Here is a 19,719-nt window from a genome sequence, read left to right as displayed (position 1 = left end):
CTCAGCAGTGGCCAGGACTGGAGAAGGTCAGTTGGCATTCCAATCCCAAAGAAAGGCAATGCCAAAGAATGCTCAAACTATGGCACAATTGCACTCACCTCGCACGGTAGTAAAGTAATGCTCAAAATTCTCCAAGCCAGGCTTCAGCAATACATGAACCGTGAACTTCCAGATATTCAAGTTGGTTTTAGAAAAGGCAGAGGAACCAGAGGTCAAATTGCCAACATCTGCTGGATCATGGAAAAGCAAGAGAGTTCCTGAAAAACATCTATTTCTGTTTTATTGACTATGCCAAAGCCTTTGACTGTGTGGATCACAATTAACTGTGGAAAATTCTGAAAGAGATGGGAATACCAGACCACCTTACCTGCCTCTTGACATGGAACAACAAACAGATTCTAAATATGAAAAGGATTACATCAAGGCTGTATATTTTCACCCTGCTTATTTAACTTATATGTAGAGTACATCATGAGAAACGCTGGACTGGAAGAAGTACAAGCTGGAATCAAGATTGCCGGGAAAATATCGCTAAGCTCAGATATGCAGATGACACCACCCTTATGGCAGAAAGTGAAGAGGAACTAAAAAGCCTCTTGATAAAAGTGAAAGAGGATTTGGGTTGTTGTGTTTTCATTTTCATTAGTTTCTATGCATATTTTGATTTCTTTTTTGATTTCTTCTGTGATTTGTTGGTTATTCAGAAGTGTGTTGTTCAACCTCCATATGTTGGAATTTTTAATAGTTTTTCTCCTGTAATTGAGATCTAATCTTAATGCATTATGGTCAGAAAAGATGCTTGGAATGATTTCGATTTTTTTGAATTTATCAAGTTTAGATTTATGGCCCAGGATGTGATCTATCCTGGAGAAGGTTCCATGAGCACTTGAAAAAAAGGTGAAATTCGTTGTTTTGGGGTGAAATGTCCTATAGATATCAATTAGGTCTAACTGATCCAATGTATCATTTAAAGTTTGCGTTTCTTTGTTAATTTTCTGTTTAGTTGATCTGTCCATAGGTGTGAGTGGGGTATTAAAGTCTCCCACTATTATTGTGTTATTGTTGATTTCCCCTTTCATACTTGTTAGCATTTGTCTTACATATTGTGGTGCTCCTATATTGGGTGCATATATATTTATAATTGTTATATCTTCTTCTTGGATTGTTCCTTTGATCATTATGTAGTGGCCTTCTTTGTCTCTTTTCACAGCCTTTGTTTTAAAGTCTATTTTATCGGATATGAGTATTGCCACTCCTGCTTTCTTTTGGTCTCTATTCGCGTGGTATATCTTTTTCCAGCCCTTCACTTTCAGTCTGTATGTGTCCCTTGTTTTGAGGTGGGTCTCTTGTAAGCAGCATATAGAGGGGTCTTGTTTTTGTATCCATTCGGCCAGTCTTTGTCTTTTTGGTTGGGGCGTTCAACCCATTTACGTTTAAGGTAATTATTGATAAGTATGATCCCGTTGCCATTTACTTTATTGTTTTGGGTTCGGGTTTATACACCCTTTCGTGTTTCCTGTCTAGAGGATATCCTTTAGAATTTGTTGGAGAGCTGGTTTGGTGGTGCTGAATTCTCTCAGCTTTTGCTTGTCTGTAAAGCTTTTGATTTCTCCTTCGTATTTGAATGAGATCCTTGCTGGGTACAGTAATCTGGGCTGTAGGTTATTGTCTTTCATCACTTTAAGTATGTCTTGCCATTCCCTCCTGGCCTGGAGAGTTTCTATTGACAGATCAGCTGTTATCCTTATGGGAATCCCCTTGTGTGTTATTTGTTGTTTTTCCCTTGCTGCTTTTAATATTTGTTCTTTGTGTTTGATCTTTGTTAATTTGATTAATATGTGTCTTGGGGTGTTTCGCCTTGGGTTTATCCTATTTGGGACTCTCTGTGTTTCTTGGACTTGGGTGATTATTTCCTTCCCCATTTTAGGGAAGTTTTCAACTATTATCTCCTCAAGGATTTTCTCATGATCTTTCTTTCTGTCTTCTTCTTCTGGGACTCCTATAATTCGAATGTTGGAGCGTTTCATATTGTCCTGGAGGTCTCTGAGATTGTCCTCGTTTCTTTTAATTCGTTTTTCTTGTTTCCTCTCTGATTCATTTATTTCTACCATTCTATCTTCTATTTCACTAATCCTATCTTCTGCCTCTGTTATTCTGCTATTTGTTGCCTCCAGAGTGTTTCTGATCTCATTTATTGTGTTATTCATTATATTTTGACTCTTTTTTATTTCTTCTAGGTCCTTGTTAAACCTTTCTTGCATCTTCTCAATCCTTGTCTCTAGGCTATTTATCTGTGTTTCCATTTTGATTTCAAGATTTTGGATCATTTTCACTATCAATATTCGGAATTCCTTCTCCGGTAGATTCCCTACTTCTTCCTCTTTTGTTTGATTTGGTGGGCAACTCTCCTGTTCCTTTACCTGCTGAGTATTCCTCTGTCTCTTCATCTTGGTTATATTGCTGCGTTTGGCGTGGCCTTTTATATTCTGATAATTTGTGGAGTTCTCTTTATTATGGAGCTTCCTCACTTTGGGTGGGGTTCTATCAGTGGTTTGTCAAGGTTTCCTGGTTAGGGAGGCTTGTGTTGGAGTTTTGGTGGGTGGAGCTGGGTTTCTTCTCTCTGGAGTGCAGTGGAGTGACCCGTAATGGGTTATGAGACATCAAAGGTATTGGGATAATTTTGAGCTGCCTGTATATTGAGGCTCAGGGGAGTGTTCCTGTGTTGCTGGAGAATTTGCGTGGTATGTCTTGTTTTGGAACTTGTTGGCCCTTGGGTGGAGCTTGGTTTCAGTGTAGGTATGAAGGCTTTTGATGAGCTCCTATTGCTTAATGTTCCCTGAATTCAAGAGTTCTCTAATGTTTTCAGGCTTTGGGTTTAAGCTTCCTGCTTCTGGTTTTCAGTTTTATTTTCACAGTAGCCTCTAGACTTCTCCATCTATACAGCACCGATGATAAAACATCTAGGTTAAAGATGAAAAGTTTCTCCACCTTGAGGGACACTCAGAGAGGTTCACTGAGTTACAAGGAGAAGAGAAGATGGAGGGGTAATTAGAGGTAACTGGAATGAGATGCGGTGAGATCAAGAGAGGAGAGAGCAAGCTAGCCAGTAGTCACTTCCTTATGTGCGCTCTATAGTCTGGACCGCTCAGAGGTATTTACAGAGTTATACAGGGAAGAGGAGAGGAGGAAGTAGACAGAGGAGACCAGGAGGATAAGAGAGAGGAATGAGTAGGAGAGAGACAAATCCTGCCAGTAACCAGTTCCTTAGGTGTTCTCTACCGTCTGGAACACACAGAGATTCACAGAGTTGGATAGAGAAGAGATGGGGGAGAAAAGAGACAGAGGCCACCTGGTGGAGAAAAAGGAGAGGCCAGAGGAGGAGAGAGTGGACAAGCCAGTAATCTTGCTCTCAGGTAAACTTGGGTAGTGAAGTTTGGGTTTTTAAATGTACAAAATTGACAACAAAGATTAAAAATCTGGAGTAGAGGTTGGATTTTCAAAGATACAATATTAAAGAAAAGCAGAAGGAAAAAGGAAGAAAGAAAAAAAAAGAATTATTAAAAAACAAACAAACAAACAAAAAAAAACAAAACAAAACACCAACAACCATCCAAAGAGTATATATGGTGTTTGCCTTAAAAAAAAAAAAAGTCTTTTTTTTTTTTAAAAAAATAGTAATACTAGGTTATAGAAATAAAAATTAGAGGAGAAATAGAAGATTTAACAATTAAAAAAAAAGCTCGGAAAAAAAAGAAAAAAATGCAAAAGGCAAAAAAAAAAAAAAGAATGATTTTAAAAATATTAAAAAATTAAAAATATATCTGGCTCTTCTCTGATGTTATGGGCCGTGTGGGCTCACTTCCAAGGTGGTTCCCTCTGTTTAACTTCTTCTGTTTGCTGGTTTTTAGGCTCACTAGTTCAGTCGCGCTGTGGGGAGGGGGGATGCTGCAAACAAATAGCACTGTTGTGTGTACACAGTATCTCTGCCCCGCTTGACCTGTCCTTCCTCGCGGCGCACAAACCGCTCCGGCTCTACGATGCTCAGCCGGGAACCGTCTGGGGCTGGCCTTAGGCTGCGTGCACTTCCCCGGTCCAAGCCGCTCAGGTTCGGCCCTCAGGCAGCCCTCAGAGGCACAAATGCGGCTGGGACTGCGCTTTGTGCCCTTCCCAGGTCCGAGTAGCTCAGGAGTTTGGCGAGCGCAATTGCCGCGGCTTGTCACCTTTTCCGCCGCTGCCGCTCAGCTCTCTGGGTGGACCGCTGGCGCACCCCGTGAGGCAGACTGTGACTGTCCAGCACCCCCAGAAGTCTTAGCAAAGGAGCCTGCTTGCAGTTAGGTAAGTAAAGTCTCTCCGGGTCTGTAATTGCCCTTTCCAGTCCTTACGGCTCTGGCTGCCTGTCCCCGGCGGGAATGGTCTGCAGCCGGCTTTTCCATTCCGTCCTTTGTTCTGTGCTGGATCCTGGCGGTGTCTTATGTTCGAGCTTTTCGCGTGGTAGCTATCCCACAGTCTGGTTTTGCTAGCCCAAGTTAGATCGTTCTGGTGGAGCGTGGGGCGTTCGTGCCCGATTCTTACAAAGCTCTGCAGCCCGCGCCTCCCGAGCGTCCCTGCCCTGCCCCCACTTCCCAATGGCGGATGCAGGCGTCTGTGCTGCTTTTCCGCTGGGGGAGTTACTGGTGGGCTTGTAATCTCTTGGTTTTAATTATTTATCTATTTTTCCTTCCTGTTATGTTGCCCTCTGTGTTTCCAAGGCTCGCCACAGACTCGGCAGGGAGAGTGTTTCCTGGTGTTTGGAAACCTCTCTTCTTAAAATTCCCTTCCCGGACGGGCTTCCCTTCCCGGGACGGAGCTCCCTCCCCACCTCCTTTGTCTCCTTTTTCGTCTTTTATATTTTTTCCTACCTGATTTTGAAGACAATGGTCTGCTTTTCTGGTTGCCTGATGTCCTCTGCCAGCCTACCGAAGTTGTTTTGTGGAGTTTGCTCGGCGTTGAAATGTTCTTTTGAGGAATTTGTGAGGGAGAACGTGATCTTCCCGTCCTATTCCTCCGCCATCTTTTTCCTAACCTCTCAGCTTTTAAACTAAAAAGAAAAAAAAGAAAAAATCTGGTTTCTAAACTGGAAAGATTTCCAGCCAAGTCATCATGACTAAACTGAAGCCATCACTTACTTATTTTTCATGTCTGAAAGGGAAATTTTCAGTATTCCTGGATAGATTTAGTTTTGGAAGTAGCATGTGGTGGATAAGAGGAATATAGGAATAGAGATGGAAGAGGAATCATATGGTCTTCAATTCATAAGAAACATCATTATAAAGAGATATATGTATGTGGCATTTTAAACATGAGCAGTAATAAGTGAAATATCTTCTGGTAATTAACGAGAAGCCAAGCCAAACATGCAGGGTTCATTTTGGTATTTTTATATGTTATATGGCTTTGTATATCAGAAAGAGTTGGTGTCTTTCTAGTTTTCTGAACCAAGGTGGAGACCCATGGAGATTCCAACTAGAAAATTTCACACTCTAGATATTTTTTTTTCCATTCTCTAGGTCTTTAAATTTAATTTCTTCTCCCTTCACTGTTTTAGCCTCTGATTAACAAGTTAATGCCATACTACTTGGCTCATTGTAATTAAGATGTCCCAGAAGCTAGGGAAAAAAATATTAAGAGTCTCATATTTGTGGATATTTGAAATGTATACATAAAAACATCCAAAATCTTGAGGCATCAACCAAAATGAACAAGAGGGAAATTCACATACAACATGAGGGAATCATATGCTTATAATATTTGCTAGGCATTCTATTTTTTTTTTAATGGAATGGGCAATGGAGGATATCTCAATCTTGCAGACCTTTAAGCTCCAGTAATTCAGCTAGTATACATTCAATGCTCTATTTTTTTTTTTTTTAATTCACAGTAGAGCAAAATATCTAATTCTCTAGACCAAGAAAAGTTGGAAAGGTGGTGGTGGTAAAAGGAATCTATTTAGATGGAGAAAAAAATGCATTGGCCAAAAACAATCAAAGTAAGAAAATGTATAGGATACAAGGATAATTCAATTCAACTCAATAAACTGTAACTTCACTGGGAGATTATACTAGAAAATTATTAAGTGAGAATAACTTAGCTAATAATCATTGAAATAAGCAAATTATTAGGAATATATACTGAAACTAGCTTTTAAGTAATTATGGTGCTCTCTATTTTGTAATTTTCATGAATAAGTCAACATGGTTATATGTATGCAAATAAATACCTAATTTCCCAGTAGTTGGCACTTCTGATCCTGGATTTCTATGTCATGATGACCTAGGCAAATTTTTCAGAAATCCTGACTTAAACCAAATTAAGAGTTACAACCATTTGTTGAAATTTCTGGACACCAGTAGCAATACCATTCTGAATTTGCAGACACAAACAGTTATTAACTAGATCTACCTGTCTACAACTCAGGTGAAAATTCAGGAAAAAAAACATTTAGAATGAGGAATGAAAATTAAAAGAACCATAAAGAAGCACCTTATTAATCTCACTGTAGGGTCAATTGCTAATATGAGTTGAGTATTAAGGGGTTATGTGAGGGGATGCCAACAAAGAAATTTTCACCATTTTTTCTCCCCTGTCTACAAATAATGTAAGAAAGCAGGGTTTATTTATTTAGTTTTTTATTTTTGCTTGTTTGCTAGTTGTTTTGTTTTTAATTCCATATGTGGTTTGAGGCAGACTGTAATTATAATGTATGAAAATAAAGTTACTATGAAATGGAGAAGGCGATGGCACCCCACTGCAGTACTGTTGCCTGGAAAATCCCATGGACGGAGGAGCCTGGTAGGCTGCAGTCCATGGGGTCGCTAAGAGTTGGACACGACTGAGAGACTTGACTTTCACTTTTCACTTTCATGCATTGGAGAAGGAAATGGCAACCCACTCCAGTGTTCTTGCCTGGAGATTCCCAGGGATGTGGGAGCCTGGTGGGCTGCAGTCTGTGGGGTCGCACAGAATCGGACACGACTGAAGTGAATTAGCCGCAGCAGCAGCAGGCTATGAAATTGGTTTCATGTGAAATTAAAAAAAAAAAAAATAGAAGAGACATCTGACACATTGTTACCACTGCTAAGTTGTTTGCTTGTTTTTTTTTTTTTTTTTTCAGTGAATTACAATTATTATATCAATTTCAGGTATACAACAGTGATTATATTTTTAAACATCTATAAAGTATTTTTTTTTAATATTTTTGCCTTGCTTCATGGACCTAATGTTCTAGGTTCTTTTGCAATATTGCTCTTTATAGCAGAAAGTGAAGAAGAATAAAAGAGCCTCTTGATGAAAGTGAAAGAGAAGAGTGAAAAAGTTAGTTTAAAGCTCGACATTCAGAAAGCAAAGATCATGGCATCTGATCCCATCACTTCGTGGCAAATAGATGGGGAAACAGTGGAAACAGTGTCAGACTTTATTTTTGGGGACTCCAAAATCACTGCAGATGGTAACTGCAGCCATGAAATTAAAAGACACTTACTCCTTGGAAGGAAAGTTATGACCAACCTAGATAGCATATTCATTCCCTCATGCTGGGAAAGATTAAAGGCAGGAGGAGAAGGGGTTGACAGAGGATGAGATGTTTGGATGGCATCACCGACTCAATGGACATAGTTTGAGTAAACTCCGGAAGTTGGTGATGGACAGGGAGGTCTGGCATGCTGCAATCCATGGGGTCACAAAGATTTAGACATGACTGAGAGACTGAACTGAACTGAAAAAAAATTATTTGAAGAATTTTTAAAACTTGATTATTGTGTTTGGATATATAACAATATGTGTGACAATTACTCACAACTAAATTGATGATATAACAATAAGTATATTATACAACTAAATGTTATTCCTTTTATGGATTCTTCATTTGTTCTTTAATTCTTTCATTACATTTTAATAAAATTTTGTATCTGAGCCAAGCTAGGAACACATGTTTCTCACTGGGAATATTTTAAAGCAAAGTATTATAGGTGCATATGCTGACAAATTTATTGTGCAGTTTGATTCTTTAATTAAATCATTTCAGTTGCTTAAGATGTAAGATTTGACAGCTCTGGAATTCTTGTGCAGATATGCCCTTTTCATATAACTTGATTCATGGCAAAGAACAAAGACTATAGGCATCAGATTAAAATAGAGGAGTATCTGAATTCCAACTTTTCAGAATTATGTGAGATACAATTTGTGATGCTCACTGTACACTGCAGATACAAACAAATGATAGGTGTTACTGTTGTTTGGATTTGTTTGGAGGTGGACATATTCCCTTTGTATGTGCTTCCACATTGCAGATGAGCAGATGGAATAAATATGCTTGTGTATATATACATCTGTGTGTTCCCGTTTCCATATCCGGTCATAACACACAAAAAAGGAGATTATTAATGTAAACTGTGTCACATCATGTCATATATTATCAGCAGATTATCTAAGGAAAATAAAACTTATAGACAGTTCCACTCTTTGAAATACCCAGGCTCATCATTCATGTCATTGGATACACTGCAAGAATTTTAATCAGGTGGTCCTTCTGACGTTTATGCTATCTCTGTTACTAATGGCTTATGCTTCAGCTTTTTAATAAATGAAAGGTCATTAGTCATGAAGTACTCAGTTCCAGAATCAACCCTTAGCTAGAATCCAAACCCTTTGCTTTATCTGAAGTCAGCATAATATTTGTATCACAGGTTTAGTCTCAAAACTCTATTCTGCATCACTGACATATTATTTTTACTTTACTGTTTTTCTTTCCCTCCAGCCAAAAATGAACTTACACCATAGAACATCATTACTTCTTGTTCTTTTCTATGAAACAAAAAAAATCTAATGGAAAAGAAAATCTACTTTCAATAATAGAAGCTGAGATCAAGCTCTGATTTCTGGAATTTTATTTAAAAAAATCATGCTATTACTCACACTACTTATGAATTCATAGTCTTTGTATGAATGATATAATACAGCAGAAGTTACTTATTATTTTTTTCATGGTCAGATCATTTGTTTTTCCTGCTGTAGTAGATAAAAAGAATGGCTTTCCAATCTAATTTTCCTAAATTTATGCAAATCCACTCACAGACACACATACAAATGTATCTTTGCATTCCAACTCACCAATTCTTGACAACTTCTTACATTATTTTCCCCCTGCAATTCACACTTAATTTCTTAGCCATCATTTTGCTTTCTCAGAACTTTAAAACTTTGATGCACTTAGTAACTGTCTCATATTCACTGACTCTTATTTCCAGGAGCAAAATTCATCCTTCTGCAACCTTGAACACTACTTTCATTTGTTATTCATTCAATATTCATTGTATCTATTATAATCTGAATCATGCTTAACTTCTCGTAGCAGATTTAATGTGTATGGTAAATTAGATCCTTGGGGGAATGTGTAATAGTTCGTAAAATAAAATTGACTAAGTTGATCTTCTTTGAATCTCCTAGGCCAGTGATTTTCAGCCTTATCAGACACAACTCTTTCATTAACAACAACAAAAAATTACTTCTTGAAGTTAAATCCATGGACAATATAGCTTATTTGCCTCACAAAAAACCAATACAATGTCGACTGTAATACAGATGAGAAATAGAAGATAAAGTTATAATAAAGTAATCTGTGTTTTAGTAAACAAATGCGAAGCAATACATTTCTGGAAAACACAATGAAGCAGTCAGATGTTCCCATTTAAGCAAACTCATTCGGAACCCAACAATTAGAAATGCATACTGATATCGATGTTTTGCATTAAATTGACAGTTCTAATGCCCAAGTAACTAGTAGTCAGGTATACTAATGCATAAGTAACATTGCAATCAATATATGATTTTCTTCAGTGATGAACAACTCTTTAAAAAGATCTGAACAACATCAGTAAAAGTAGTGCAATAGCTTTATTATTTTGGGTTGTCCTCTGGAAAGCACAATATATATTAAATATATATTAAAACTGTGCTACTTCTTTGGAAGATGACTGTGAGAGTCTATGAGAAAGGTAATAACTGAAATTCTACTGACCAGCAATCCCTAAACTTCTAAAAATAAGTGTAATTAACAATCATACAGAAATTCTGTTGGTTCTGAAAATTATTCTAAAATAGAACCTATTCTGATTATTTTAACCTGACGAATATTTAATCAAATTTTAAACTCCCTTTTTAAATACAGAAACAATGTTTAAAAGTTTATAAGTTGTGGATTAATGTAAATATTTGCCATTTCAAAATAGAAGTGCACTATATAATTAAAAACATGCAACCATTTAATGTGAGTTTTTTAAGTGCTCTCAGAGAAATACATCCCACAAATACACCTTTGGCCCAATAGTCAGCCAGATAGGGCCAGAAACTAGTGGCTTCCCAAGATACAATGAAAATTTATTATTTTTTTTCCTGGTGTAAATACAATCCCTTAAACACCATATAGCATAGGTGATAACTTCAATTATTTTCTTTTAGTATCCCAAGTTAATTCCATTATTCTAAGCAACCATTTGTCAAAATTTTAAAATGCATTTAAACAATAAGATCTTTGTTTACAAGACAATATTATAGGCATACTGAGTCACAGAGCCACAGTATTTAGAATAAATACTTTAATAATGGAATGTGTAGTGAAAAGTTTCTATGAATTCCTCTATTCATTCTCCTAATAGATTCAATGTTATATGCCAAGAAAGATCTTGTAATTTAAAACAAAACATTTTTTTAAATTTACTTTTTAAAGAACATTTAGTTTACTAAGTTGTGTCAGTTCTTTGTTTTATAAATAGATATTGCTTGCAATTCACATCTGACAATTTCAATCTTACTCATGACAAAACTGATAGTCTTTTTCGAACTGAAGGTCAGCAGCTTGGCTGAAGTTTTCAGTCAAACTCCTCAAGAATGATATAACAATACCAATGCTGCTGCTGCTGCTGCTAAGTCGCTTCAGTCGTGTCCGACTCTGTGTGACCCCATAGACAGCAGCCCACCAGGCTCCCCCATCCCCGGGATTCTCCAGGAAAGAACACTGGAGTGGGTTGCCATTTCCTTCTCCAATGCATGAAAGTGAAAAGTGAAAGTGAAGTCGCTCAGTCATGTCCAACTCTTAGCGCCCCCATGGACTGCAGCCTACCAGGCTCCTCCGCTGTGGGACTTTTCAGGCAAGAGTACTGGAGTGGGGTGCCATTGCCTTCTCCATACATTGATGCAGTTAGATTCTATTAGACTGAACTTCAAAAGTCAGAGTTACTCTTTCAAGAGCTAGATTTTCACTTTTATTAGACCCATCATATAGACATTTCACTACCTCTTTTACACTTCTGGCACTGAGCGGTAACTCTGATCAGAAGCATTTACAGTGTTTGGCATGGGCTGTGAATCCCAGCATGGATTTCTCTTGACCTTTATCCTAGAAGATTTTGTTCAACAATGGCAAAATGTCCTATTCTCAGCCATGTGGCTCCAAAGCATGCATATGAGAATAGGAGCTATGGCAAGTTGTTTTGACTTTTCTTTAATGAGTTAATGCACTGAACCCTCAAAATCTGGACCGTAAAAAAAGCAAGCCAGATGCTGAAGTCCCACTGCTTTTGTCTTTCATTCTGCCCTTTATCATCACTATGGTGAGACTAACCTGTTTTTACAATTTTTTTTTAATGTATTTACTTGACTAGCCTAGAATGATAATGAGATAAATAGTTTATAAATTCAAATACTCCACTTAAAGGCAGAAAATATTCAGCAAATACACTGCTTAATAGATGTCCTCTGCTTTGTGTACTGAGAGAATTGATATGCAGACAACATAAAATCACAGGAAGCAATTTCCATATCTGAGGTTACTTTTCAACTCAAGATGAGAACTGAATCCCCACAATAAGGAAATTCTATACATTTTACTAAAACATTTATTTATCCATACTTTCGAGGGGCAAAGTTAAATGAACATGCATTTTATAGAAGACAGAGGAGAAACAATAATGGATGTACTCCTGTTGTCAAAATACTTCCATTCTAGAGAGAATGAGATATAGACACATGATTTCAGCAGAAGTAATTGCAGATATTCTGAGGAAGGAGAGCATATTTGTCTCAGAAATGTTAACAAAGAAGTCTTGTCATAGGGAAGAATGATTAAAGAATAAGAGATGAAGAATAAGTCAAATAGGCAAAGTAAAAGCAACTGCAAAAGGATGAACTAGTATCATACTATTAATTAGAAAATATAGTCTGACAAATGTGTTCTAGTGGAAATTAAACTGTATAATAAAATTGAAATTCTGAAAGAAAATGGAGGGTGATATATTTAAACACTGGTGAAAGTACAACCTAAGAGAATTTTAAAAAGTTAAACTAAAAGAAGAAGTTTGGGTCTTCACTGAAGTCCCACTGAGAAATTGAAAATTATCTCATTGATTTCATTCAAGGGAAGTCACTAAAGGTTTCAAGGAGAATTAAAAATATGAACAATAACTGTGTGGAGAATGGGTAGGATGAAGATAAGCAATGAAGATAAGCAATTTAATATACTACACTCTAATTAATTAGAAATAGTTAACAGTGGAAGGATGAAGATTTGAGTCATGGAACAAAAAAGTTACGGAAAAAATAAGTAAAATCAATAAGGAAATCATCAGACATAACTGGCAACAATTTGCTAAAATATGTCATATTATACCAGACCATTCTATCAAAACAGCCAATACCTCAAAACGTTTGGGTCATCTCAGAGTCAACAGGCGTCTATTAGCCTAAAGCACTTTCCTTGACCATTTTGAATGACTACTTTAAAATATAAAGTATATATTAGTAATTAAATAAAGGTGAAAATCTAACTCTAAGTCAACTGATTGTTGTGTGTGCCTGTGTGCATGTTCAGTCACTCAGTCCTGTCAGACTCTGTGACCCTATGGACTGTGGCTAGAAAAGTTCCTCTGTCCACAGAATTCTTCAGGCAAAGAATACACGAGTTGGTTGCTATTTCCTTCTCCAGGGGATCTTCCAGACCCAGAGATCAAATCCATGTGTCCTATATCTCTTGCATTGGCAGGCAGATTGTTTACCACTGAGCCACCCGGAAAGCAATGGATTGTCAACATGTGGAACTGAAAGAGCCCTGACTGGCTGTGTAAGGGAGTAAAAGATATATTGACATTAAGTTGACTTCAAAACTAAGGAAGTGAAATTGTGTGTTTAGATTAAACCGCTTCTCAAGTCACTTTTAAACTTGAGTTTATAAATTCATTCTGTCCAGGGAAATATTTATCTTTTGATACACCAACTGAATGCTATTCATTCTAAGTGGCTTGCATCTAAGGCTTGGTGAATGTAATTGGAAGTCCCCATTTGTTTTAATATTGCAGCATGTACCAGGTCTAATCAGGCTCTTAATCTAGTGATTAGTGATAAACCTTTATTCAATGGACTGTAATTGGACTCCGATTAGTTTTGGATAGTATCTGTCCCATCAGGTAGCTCCTTTATAAGTTCAATTGATGACGCTGATGTGGTAGCTGTTTTAAGAACTGTATTGATCTTTACACTAATGTGGCTTCCAAAAAGGGAAACGTATGTGTGTTCAATAATGGATAAAAAAAACTACCTCTTACTCTTCCATCATTTTTTGATGAACAAGGTGATTCAGGTACTTTAATTGCAAAGGAATTAGAGAAACACAACTATACAGAAACACAAATATATAGTTTGGGAAATGGAAAAAAAAATTAAAGACACAGTACTGATTTTCTGGCTAAGAATTATATTGCTGCTATTATCACATTTTTGGAGGAAAAAGAAAATGAAATTAAATATAAAAAGCAACACTTGTAAATACATTCATTGGCTTTTCTTAGCAAACCATAGACAATGACCAAAATTTGAACTACTGAGAATAGTGTGCCATAAGATGTGAGTTTCCAGTCTCTTAACAGGTAAAACTTTAAAATGAGCATCTTCTCACTTAATGATGTTTATGTTGTTTTGTACAAATGACAGGTAAGTCATAATATCTTGTTTTTTAGAAAGTTATGTATACTCCCTTTTCTATTACCTCCTTGAATCTTTCAATCTTTCTTTTCACACCCTCTGCCATCAGAGACAACATGAAGAAGTCATGACCATTAACTTAAGAACAGTTAAGAAATGTTAAGGAAATATCATGATGTAAGTAAGTGGAAGACTGAAGAGGTAATGAAAATTTAGTGTTGTCATGATTCGGACTCAGGTTTAAAAGTCTTCACTTGGTAATTAGCTGTGTAACATGGGGCAATTTCCATATCTGCAAAATGAACATTCTGAGCAAGATGTTTTCAAAATCCCTTTCTAGTTTTTCCATTGCAGGAATTGTTTTAGTCTTAAAAAAAAAAAATATGGAAGACAGATCATATTTACCTGGCATTTTTACACTTCTCTCTTTTCTTCACTTTTTATGCTCAAATGTTGACCCACTTTTTGTCCCACTTAATATCAGCCATATTTGTATTTTTTCTTTGTCTTCCCCTTACTTCATTATACTACACTAAGGTCCACTTCTCTTCATTTATACATATCTTTATAGCTTAGGCTGTTATAAATGATCAGGACTCTAGAGTCTCTAAGGCAATGTATAGGAAATGGAGGTAATTTTATTTTTCTGATAAGTGTTAGGAATTTTGTGTCAAAATTCATAGTAAGAAACTTAGTTTACTTCATTTCACTCTTATCCAATGATTTTTTAAGGTCAAATCAGATAATGTACAATCCAAAGACATCTTTGAGTCTAAGCAGTGTTTATGGCCAACTGCATTCCACTAGCAGCTTAGAAGAGCTTTCCAGGTAGTGCTAGTGGTAAAGAGCCCATCTGCCAATGCAGGCGATTTAAAAGACTCTGTCTCTGAGTTGGAAAAATCCCCTGCAGTAGAGCATGACAACCCACTCCAGTATTCTTTTTTTTTTTTTTTTTTTTCACTCCAGTATTCTTGTCTGGAAAATCATATGGACAGAGGAGCCTGGCAGGCTAAAATCCAAGCAACTTAACACACACATGCAGCAGCTAAGAATTGTATGGTCTGACTCTCCCTCTTGTCTTTTATTTCTCGCTCTTAATTTTCTATCCCTTACTTTTTGTGTTATTGCTGTGATTTGTAAGAAAAAGTAGGAACAAATTTTTTTTTTTTCACATGAGTAGCACATGTTTGGGCTCCCCCATGGGCAATAGGCTGCAGTCCATGGGGTCGCTAAGAGTCGGACATGACTGAACGACTTCACTTTTCACTTTAATGCATTGAAGAAGGAAATGGCAACCCACTCCAGTGTTCTTGCCTGGAGAATCCCAGGGATGGGGGAGCCTGGTGGGCGGCCGTCTATGGGGTCTCACAGAGTTGAACACAACTGAAGTGACTTACCAGCAGAAGCAGTGGCACTAGTTGTAAAGATCCTACAAGCAAATGAAGGAGACAAAAGAGACTTGTGTTTGATCCCTGGGTCAGAAAGACCCCCTGGAGTAGGAAATGGCAACCCACTTCAGTTTTCTTGCCAGTAAAATTCCCATGGACAGAGGAGTCTGGCGGGCTACAGGCCATAGGGTCACAAAGCGTCAGACACGACTCAAACAACTTAACACAGGAGTATGTTTACCAGTTCAGGAACAGATAGTCACATTTCCTGGAAGAATATTCATAAGCCTTCTGGTGTACCGTGTGTGTGTATATGCGCTCCATCACTCAGTCATGTCTAACTCTTTGCAACCCCTTGGTCTGTAGACTGCCAGGCTCTTCTGTCCATGGACTTTTCTGGCAAGAATACTAGAGCAGGTTGCCACTTTCTGCTTCAGGGGATATTCCCGACTCAGGGATCAACCCACGTCTCTTGTGTTTCCTGTGTTTGTAGGTAGATTCTTTACTACTGAGCCATCTGAGAAGATTCTGTAGACTGTGTGTGTATTGAGTTCTCCACCCCTACAATGTGAGAAGTCACTCAGTCCTGTCCAACTCTTTGCAACCCCGTGGACCGTAGCCCACCAGGCTCCTCCTTCCATGGGATTCTCCAGGCAAGAATACTGGAGTGGGTTACCATTTCCTTCTCCAGGGATTTTCCTGATCCAGGGATCAGACCCAGGGATTGAACCCAGGTCTCCCACATTGCAGGCACACGCTTTAACCTCTGAAATGTGGTAGTAAAATGAAAAATAATACTGTCATGAACTGTAAAGGGTCTATCATCTTATCCTATTTCTAAGCTAAAAAGTAAGCTTAAATACTGGCAGAAAATATAAGACTTCTGGTCTACATACAAATGACTTCATTATTCATATTATAGCAGGCAACAAAATTTTCATGTTTGCATCAGTTCTTCTTTCTCAGGGGGATAATGTGGAACTACCCAGGAGGCTACTGTGCAAACAGTGGGTTTCAGTCATAGTTAAGTTTAAGAAACCTCTATCTTTTCAGTTCAGTTCAGTTCAGTTCAGTCGCTCAGTCATCTCTGACTCTTTGCGACCCCATGAATCGCAGCACACCAAGCCTCCCTGTCCATCACCAACTCCTGGAGTTCACTCAGACTCACGTCCATCAGGTCAGTGATGCCATCCAGCCATCTCATCCTAGTCGTCTCCTTCTCCTGCCTCCAATCCCTCCCAGCATCAGAGCCTTTTCCAATGAGTCAACTCTTCATGTGAGGTGGCCAAAGTATTGGAGTTTCAGCTTCAGCATCATTCCCTCCAAAGAAATCCCAGGGCTGATCTCCTTCAGCATGAATTGGTTGGATCTCCTTGCAGTCCAAGGGACTCAAGAGTCTTCTCCAATACCACAGTTAAAAATCAGCAATTCTTCTGCGCTCAGCTTTCTTCACAGTCCAACTCTCACATCCATACATGACCACAGGAAAAACAATATCCTTGACTAGATGGACCTTTGTTGGCAAAGTAATGTCTTTGCTTTCCAATATGCTATCTAGGTTGGTCGTAACTTTCTTTCCAAGGAGTAAGCGTCTTTTAATTTCATGGCTGCAGTCACCATCTGCAGTGATTTTGGAGCCCCCCCTAAAGAAGTCTGACACTGTTTCCACTGTTTCTACTGTTTCCCCATCTATTTCCCATGAACTGACGGGACCAGATGCCATGATTTTTGTTTTCTGAATGTTGAGCTTTAAGCCAACTTTTTCACTCTCCTCTTTCATTTTCATCAAGAGGCTTTTTACTTCCTCTTCACTTTCTGCCATAAGGGTGGTGTCATCTGCATATCTGAGGTTATTGATATTTCTCCCGACAAATTGATTCCACCTTGTGCTTCTTGCAGCCCAGAGTTTCTCATGATGTATTCTGCATAGAAGTTAAATAAGCAGGGTGATAATATACAGCCTTGATGTACCTTTTCCTATTTGGAAGCAGTCTGTTGTTCCATGTAGTTTTGAACAAACTTTTTAGACCTTAGTTATAGATGGTAACATTAAACAAATATGTTTATATCCTGGATGGAGATACTGTAACTTCAAGGCTGTTTAAAAAAAAAAAAAATCTTTAAATGATAGTCTGGGGCCGTGAATTTCCAGATGTTCAAGCTGGTTTTAGAAAAGGCAGAGGAACCAGAGATCAAATTGCCAACATCCGCTGGATCATTGAAAAGGCATGAGAGTTCCAGCAAAACATCTATTTCTGCTTTATTGACTATGCCAAAGCCTTTGACTGTAAACTGCGGAAAATTCTGAAAGAGATGGGAATACCAGACCACCTGACCTGCCTCTTGAGAAACCTGTATGCAGGTCAGGAAGCACCAGTTAGAACTGGACATGGAACAACAGACTGGTTCCAAAGAGGAAAAGGAGTATGTCAAGGCTGTATATTGTCACCCTGCTTATTTAACTTATATGTAGAGTACGTCATGAGAAACGCTGGACTGGAAGAAACACAAGCTGGAATCAATTTGACCAGAGAAATATCAATAACCTCAGATATGCAGATGACACCACCCTTATGGCAGAAAGTGAAGAGGAGCTAAAAGCCTCTTGATGAAAGTGGAAGTGGAGAGTGAAAAAGTTGGCTTATGAGTTCAACATTCAGAAAATGAACATCGTGGCATCTGGTCCCATCACTTCATGGGAAATAGATGGGAAACAGTAGAAACAGTGTCAGACTTTATTTTTTTGAGCTCCAAAATCACTGCAGATGGTGATTGCAGCCATGAAATTAAACGACGCTTACTCCTGGGAAGGAAAGTTATGACCAACCTAGATAGCATATTGAAAAGCAGAGACATTACTTTGCCAACAAAGGTCCGTCTAGTAAAGGCTAGGGTTTTTTCAGTAGTCATATATGGATGTGAGAGTTGGAATGAAGAAAGCTGAGTGCCAAAGAATTGATGCTTTTGAACTGTGGTGTTGGAGAAGACTCTTGAGAGTCCCTTGGACTGCAAGGAGATCCAACCAGTCCATTCTAAAGGATATCAGTCCTGGGTTTTCTTTGGAAGGAATGATGCTGAAGCTGAAACTCCAGTACTTTGGCCATCTCATGCGAAGAGTTGACTCATTGGAAAAGACTCTGATGCCGGAAGGGATTGGGGGCAGGAGGAGAAGGGGATGACAGAGGATGAGATGGCTGGATAGCATCACTGACTCGCTGGATATAAGTCTGAGTAACTCTGGGAGTTGGTGATGGACAAGGAGGCCTGGCGTGCTGTGATTCATGGGGTCGCAAAGAGTCAGACACGACTGAGCTGCTGAACTGAACTGAAGTGAACTGATCCAGTCTTTGTCTTTTGGTGGGACATTCAACCCATTTACATTTAAGGTAATTGTTGATAAGTATGATCCCATTTCCCTTTACTTTGTTGTTTTGAGTTTGAGTTAATAAACCTTTTCTGTGTTTCCTGTCTAGAGAAGATCCTTTAGCATTTGTTGAAGAGCTGGTTTTGTGGTGCTGAGTTCTCTCAGCTTTTGCTTGTCTGTAAAGCTTTTAATTTCTCCTTCATAATTGAATGAGATCCTTGCTTGGTACAGTAATCTGAGTTGTGGGTTTTTCTCTTTCATCACTTTCAGTATGTCCTGCCATTCCTTTCTGGCCTGAAGAGTTTCTATTGAAAGATCAATTGTTATCCTTATGGGGATTCACTTGTGGGTTATTTGTTACTTTTCCTTTGCCACTTTTAATATTTGCTCTTTGTGTTTGATTTTCATTAATTTGATTAATATGTGTCTTGGGGTGTTTCGCCTTGGGTTTATCCTGTTTGGGACTCTTTGAGTTTCTTGGACTTGTGTGGCTATTTCCTTTCACATTTTATGGAAGCTTTCAACTATTAACTCCTCCAGTATTTTCTCACGCCCTCTCTTTTTATTTCATTCTTTGGGACTCCTATGATTTGAATGTTAGGGCATTTAACATTGTCCCAGGGGTCTCTGAGGTTGTCCTCATTCTTTTAATTCTTTTTTCCTCTCTGCTTTATTTATTTCCCCCATTCTATTTTCCACCTCACTTATCTTCTGCCTCAGTTACTCTACTGTTGGTTCCCTCCAGAGTGCTTTTGATCTCAGTTGTTACATTATTCATTATTGACTGACATTTTTATTTCTTCTAGGACCTTGTTAAACATTTCTTGCCCCCTCTTCTTAGTTCTTGTCTCTAGTCTATTTTTCTGTAACTCCATTTTGTTTTCAAGATTTTGGATCATCTTCACTATTATTATTCTGAATTCTTTTTCAGGTAGACTCCCTATCTCCTCCTCTTCGTTTGGT

The sequence above is a fragment of the Ovis aries genome, chromosome 2 (assembly GCF_016772045.2).
Source record: "Ovis aries strain OAR_USU_Benz2616 breed Rambouillet chromosome 2, ARS-UI_Ramb_v3.0, whole genome shotgun sequence".
NCBI lineage: Eukaryota > Metazoa > Chordata > Mammalia > Artiodactyla > Bovidae > Ovis > Ovis aries.
The sequence above is the reverse complement of the archived record's forward strand: the minus strand, read 5'-3'. Positions refer to the sequence as shown.